This window comes from Pan paniscus, chromosome 6 (assembly GCF_029289425.2).
Source record: "Pan paniscus chromosome 6, NHGRI_mPanPan1-v2.0_pri, whole genome shotgun sequence".
NCBI lineage: Eukaryota > Metazoa > Chordata > Mammalia > Primates > Hominidae > Pan > Pan paniscus.
The window spans coordinates 48,595,553-48,601,826 of NC_073255.2; the positions used below are offsets into that span (position 1 = coordinate 48,595,553).

General features: G+C 41.6%; 1 pseudogene; it reads right to left on the reverse strand.

The window, feature by feature from the left end:
- Positions 1-1,129: 1,129 nt before the first annotated feature.
- On the reverse strand, positions 1,130-2,575 carry LOC100979843 (single-stranded DNA-binding protein 3-like; annotated as a pseudogene).
- Positions 2,576-6,274: the final 3,699 nt, after the last annotated feature.

Below are 6,274 nucleotides of genomic sequence, written 5' to 3' on the forward strand. Positions count from 1 at the left end.
CAAAAAGCTTTGGAAAACATTGTATTTATTCACCCACCCACTCAATCAGTCAACCAGTAAGACAACAAACATTCACTGTGTCTGCTGAATCATAGGCAATATCCTGGGAGAAGCTGAAAACATATATAGAAGAGACTCTTCCTTAATATTTGAGTAGGGGTAGAGATATATGGAAACAAACAAAAACAAAACAGTATAGTTCACTAGTTCTACAACTGAAGTTAATAATGGACAGTAAGGGCTCAAAGAAAACAATGGTCGGTTATACCTGGGAAGTTCCAGAAATGCTGCAAAGATAGGGCCTATTTTGAATGAAGGACAAAGTGCAGAGAGTGAGGATGTGAAGGGTTTCTAGACAGGGCAGTATGAGCAAAGGTATGAGGCATGAAATGAGAAATGACATGGCAAATGAGGGGTGTTAAAGTAATGCAGGAAAACTGGAACCTAGTCAGAGGGAGTGAGATGGAGAAATAAAATGGGAGAATCAGGCCAAACCACAAAAGATATGTGCCATGCTAGAATGTGAACTTCCCCATCATGTAATGGGGATCCACTCATAAACAGATGAGTTACAGCATCATAAAATATCTTAGAAAGGCCACCCTGGCAGCATTGTAATGATAACTGAACATGGCATGGGATGGGGGAGGGACAAAACTAGACAAGAGTATTTCAAAATGATGGGTCAGAGTGAATTATAGCAGTGAGATATGAAAAACGGTAAGCAGGTGGAAAAAGTATAACTTGTGACTGGATTGGTGATTTGAGGGAGTGCTGGAATGCGAGATTTTTCCTGTTTCAATGTTTCAGTTCTATTTACTAGATGTTACTTCCTAGGATGGGAAAATCAGATGACAGAGCAGATTACAAAAAGTCAGGAGAAGGTCAAGGACAATGTCTTCAGTGTGGGACAAGTCAAATTGAGGCACTCAGGGTGTAGGAGTGGGTGACCTTACTTGGGAAAAGCATATGGTGTTAAGAAAAGAAATATTTGTAAAATATACTGCACTGGTAGAATTAACTCATGAAAACCTATATACAAGTCTGAAATTTTGAAAATGGAAAGAAGAGGAGGGAAATAACATGAGATTCAATTTCTCAATTACATATTTCTTTTTTGTTGTTGTTGAGAGTTTTGTCCTTCATGTTTTATGGAATAAAAAGTTTGGCCTTTTTATTGCATGAAACTAAAATTGGGAAAGGTAGGGGGCGTGGATGGGGTGGGAGGGGGTTTAGGGGAGCAGGGAGATGCCCTCCCCACCAGCTCCTGGATAATAACACCTCACTTCTTGCATAATTTCTGGCATCTTCCCGCCGGCAATGCCGGCTCTCTCAGCGTCTCGGAGAAGGGGGGATCACACACTCATCGTCATGCTTGGAGAATAATTGTCGTTCTGAAAGGAGTGGAGGAAGTTCCCTCCTAGCTCGCCGTCATCTCGAGGGGTGCCTGGAGGATTGCTAATGCCACTTATGTTGTTAGGAGAATTTTTTGGAAGTCCGTCTATGTCGCCTGACCCTAATGATCCATTCATGTGGTGTGGCTCCATGCCACCCATGCCGCCCATCGGACCGTCCGAGCCGGGACCCATCGGGAAGTTGGACCTGCCGCCAGGTCATTGTGTAGATGTTGTCACTGGAATTTGTTGAATCTGCGGGACTGGGCATAATGGGTGTTCCTGGAGGGCCGCCACCACCGGGGGTCCCACATAGGTACCAGGTGATGAGGAGGAATATGGAATTGAGTTAGCACTCTTAGGATTGGGCCAGGGTCTGCCAGCTCCCCGGCCCATGTTAATCCCGGGCATGGCGGGCCGAGGGAGTTGGGTGATGGTCTCATGCCGCTGCCGTAATTCTGTGGGCCGGGACCCATGGGCCCCATGCCTCGGGGAGGGTTCATTCTCTGCATTGATCCTCCCATGTTGGGGTGGCCCTTGTTGTCTTGTGGGATCCATAGAATTGGGCAGCAACGGCTGTGTCCCAAGAACTCCTCCCGGAGGCTGGTTTCCCATTCTGATCGGGGGCCCGGGGCCGCCTACGTATCGCGGTGACATAAAAGGCTGACTGTGGGGTCCCATCATGCTGCTAGGATTGTGAGGTGGAGGCTGTGCGTGCGGCGAGGGCTGTGACCCCGGAGGACCCTGAAAGAAACCTGGCGGGATGGGGCCTCCCGGCATCCCATCGTTGGGGGGAATGTTGCCAAGCACGGGGCTCGGGGCAGCTGCTGCACTATAATCGTGAAAGGCTTTTGCTTCACTTGAATGTTCACAAGTGTCTCTCCTTTCAGGAGCTGCACAGTAAAGGTCCCCAAATACACACCACCACGAGTGAAAAAACCCAGGCGGTTCTCCCAACGTGATGTTTTTTCCCATCGAATCTCCGATAAGAAGGTCTCTGCAGATTTCTGTACTCTTACGTGCAGTAAATATTCGTAGACGTATAAAGCTAACTTTTCCCAAGCCTGCCCATCCGAGGGCACCGCCGAGCCTCTGCCTTTGGCAAACATGGTTTGCAGGGAAGAGGGCGCCGAGCCTCGCCGCCGCCGCCGCCGCTACGGCTCCGGCTCTCCCGCGCTGCTCCTCGCTCTCGGCCCCCTCCCCGGCGCTCGCTCGCTCTCTCGCTCGCTGGCGCTCTCCTCGCCGCGCTCCCCTCCCTCCCCACCAGGCGCTGGCTCCGCGCTCTTTCCAGCTGTCAAAGCGTCAGCCCGGGCCGCGGCCCCATCGCCCTGGAACTCCTTCCGCGCCGGCTCGGCCTGGGGGTGCCGCCGCCGCCCGCACGGCCGCCCGCTCTCCGCTCGCTCGCGCGCCCGCCCGGCTCCGCCTACGCCGCCCTCTGCGCCTCCAGCGCCGCCGCCGCCGCTGCCGCCGCCTCCGCCGCCCTCTCAATTACATATTTCAACATTTGTTTCAAGGATATAAAATATACTTGTTTTAATATATGCTAATATTTTTGGAATATTATGGTCATATACATTTTATATTGAATGAAAAGATTTCATTCTAAGACCTCAATTCAAAATTCTGCAAGAACACTCCTTTTTAAAAATTAATTTTTAAAGTTTTACATTGTAAGAGAGAAAAGCTTTTGTCATTATAGAATTATGAGGCATTTTTAGGTACTACTACGATGTAAGAAAGAAATGTAAATCCTATTTTTAAAATCAAATGATTTTCTCATTCCCCTGTAAACATACTAATAGTTCTAATTTCCCATTGACACCATATAGAATGGTAGTTAAAAGTTGGAGAAAGGATCTAGTACAAAAAAACAAAGCTATGATTATCTCGATTGATGATTTAAAAGTTTTTATATACATCAATCATTGTCAAGCAGGACCCAAAGGAAAATCATCAAGTATGCTAACGTACATGGGGAAATACAGATATATAACAGAGATTTTTGTTCATAATATATCCCTAATAATACTCTACAATTAGTTTGCTGTAAATATTTCTCTAAGAGCTTAATTTTATACCATAAAACAATACATTCAAGTATTTAAACATGGTCATCTACAACTACCTGAAAGATGGACCATTATTACTATAGAGAGGGAGAGAGAAATGGAAAAAGAAATGTTCCATAAACTTTCCACTTGGAGAAATAATTAGTAATCATAATTCTAAAGAGTAATCTATGGCTTGAAAAGATATATTTAGTAGAACATGGGTTGGGGTTTAAAAAGTTTAAAAATTTTAAATCTAAAATCCTAACCTAAGCTTATAGTTGGACAATACTGCAAAGTATACTGTAACCCTCTTTCCTATTTGATGGCATATTTCTTTCTTATTTATGACATATTTTCCCAATATAACTCATCTGAATTTATACATCCTAAACATTGAAAGGGACTATACATTTAAGCCATACTTTAGAAATGCCATAGATTTCATTATTAGGTATGTATCTCATGTTAATTGTAACATTCCATTATATAGAAATCCTTTTGTCTGTTCAAGTATTCACATTACAAAATATTAAAATGCTTCTTACAGGCAAGACTTTATTCTAGCTACTCCAGGATATAAACAGGTGTGTTTCCTAACCTCCAGTAGCTTATACTAATGCAGGGGCTTTAAAGTGATTATTTAAATAACTAAATACAGAGACTTCTTACATTTGGAGTTTTTAAATGTGATACAAAGATTTTGAGTGTAAATCTGTAACAAGTATGATGCAAAAAAATTCTGAAATCAAAGCCTTACCCTATGGTTATTAAGAGTCTCTGCTTCTAGAACTGGTTGTTATTTTGGGCAAAGCATGTCCTAGCCCATTAGTCCAAATTCTTCAATTTGAGGAGTTTTAAGTATGTTCTTAATTAAGTGACTTAGAAAACACAACGGAATCCCTTTATAATGTACATTTGGAGAAAGAAAATTTACATTTCTAAATTTCCACAATTTTTTTTTTATATGAGAGAAGCAGTGTTGCTATGTTGGCCAATTTGGTCTCAAATTCCTTGGCTCAAAAAATCCTCCCACCTAAAACTCCCAAGTAGCTGAGATTGCAGGCACGTACCACAATACTCAACTAAATTTTCACAATTTCTAGTATTAGTCTAATTACAGAACCAAGGATAGAAATAGGGAAAGAGTGCTATCCTAAGAAGTATATGATACCAAAATATTAACAAAGAAACTATATGCTATCTGCTGTACAGTTTTGGAACTAAAATGCACCAGGGAGAGTCCATGATTACTATGATAATAATTTATTTAGGCATAAGTATTATAAAAGTCATGTTAGTATGAATTTAAAAGTCACAGAAAGCATACTCATCCAAATAAACCCTGACCACATTTCAAATTTCCTGTATTGTGAGAAAGCTTAGCCAAATATAATTTTTCTGTCACAATATAATCATTTTCCAGCACATTCCTTTTCTCACCCACACACCCTCTTAGTATTTAACAATCTATTATTTACCAAAGTACAATTTTTACAAATTCAATTATTCATATTTCTTTAAAATGCTTTTTTGTAACCAACTTTCCATTACAAACATAAAACAATGACAGGTTGACCACTGCTAAATTTTAAGAGTAAATTATATAGAAAACTAGATTCATAATGAGAAAATTAATTTCACATGTGAGCACTTTACCTTGATATCACAATCACGGTCTTCCTTAGCTGATGTAGGCTGTAAATCATTGATCGCCTGTTTGCCGGAAAGCCTTTAGAGCAAAAATATACAACAAAAATGAGTGTGTTCATTTCTTTAAAAAAGTAATTTGCAGGTCCATACCTGAGTGTCACCTCCAAAAAAACAGAAATAGAAACAAATCTGGTGAGAGACCAGCTATCTGTATATTAATGTTGCTTAAGAAAATTAAAATTTGGCCTCTGTTGTAGATTTTAGTTACTTATTTCTATTTCCACCTCTCCCAACCTATGAAATAGTCAAGACCCACGCGTAGTTCCATAACAAATCATGGCAGCCAATACACTGGCATAGTCTGAGAATAACTTGTCTTCACAAATTGTATGTCCTACAGGCTGAGCTGAAAATCCAATTAATTGCTGACATAATTTTTAATACCTGAACTGGAACAAACCTGATAATCTAAAACAAGGTAGAAAAATATAGAGTCTCCTCTTCTTCATTTATTTCTGGTTCAAAGACTAATCTCTGTCACTCAAAAATGGCAGCCTGGGTTCTTCAGCATGGAAATCACTTAAGAAGGCCTCAGTGCGGGCCAGGTGCGGTGGCTCACGCCTGTAATCCCAGCACCTTGGGAGGCCGAGACGGGTGGATCACGAGGTCAGGAGATCGAGATAACCCCCGTCTCTACTAAAAATACCAAAAAATTAGCTGGGCGTACTCGGGAGGCTGAGGCAGGAGAATGGCGGAGCTTGCAGTGAGTGGAGCTTGCAGTGAGCCGAGATCGCGCCACTGCACTCTAGCCTGGGCGACAGAGTGATACTCCGTCTCCAAAAAAAAAAAAAAAAAAAAAAGAAGGCCTCAGTGCTTACCTTTACCTTGAAACATTTGAAATAATTGAAAGCTAAATATATGAAAGTCAGAGGACAAATGTCTATGTTGTTATTAAAATATTCTTCTTAGAAATATTGAAACATTAAAAATTAGAAAATCCTAGTATTTTCCCTATATAGGTCCTGTCCTATTCAGGTTCACATAAACTAGCAAGCCCTTAACAACCTTTATAGGCACTCAGATACCTAAAGAGAGGGACTGCTGAAAAAACACAGTCCTGGTAGTTGTACAGCTCTATGTCCCTAACTACTATTAAGTACTATCTAAATATCTTCCTTC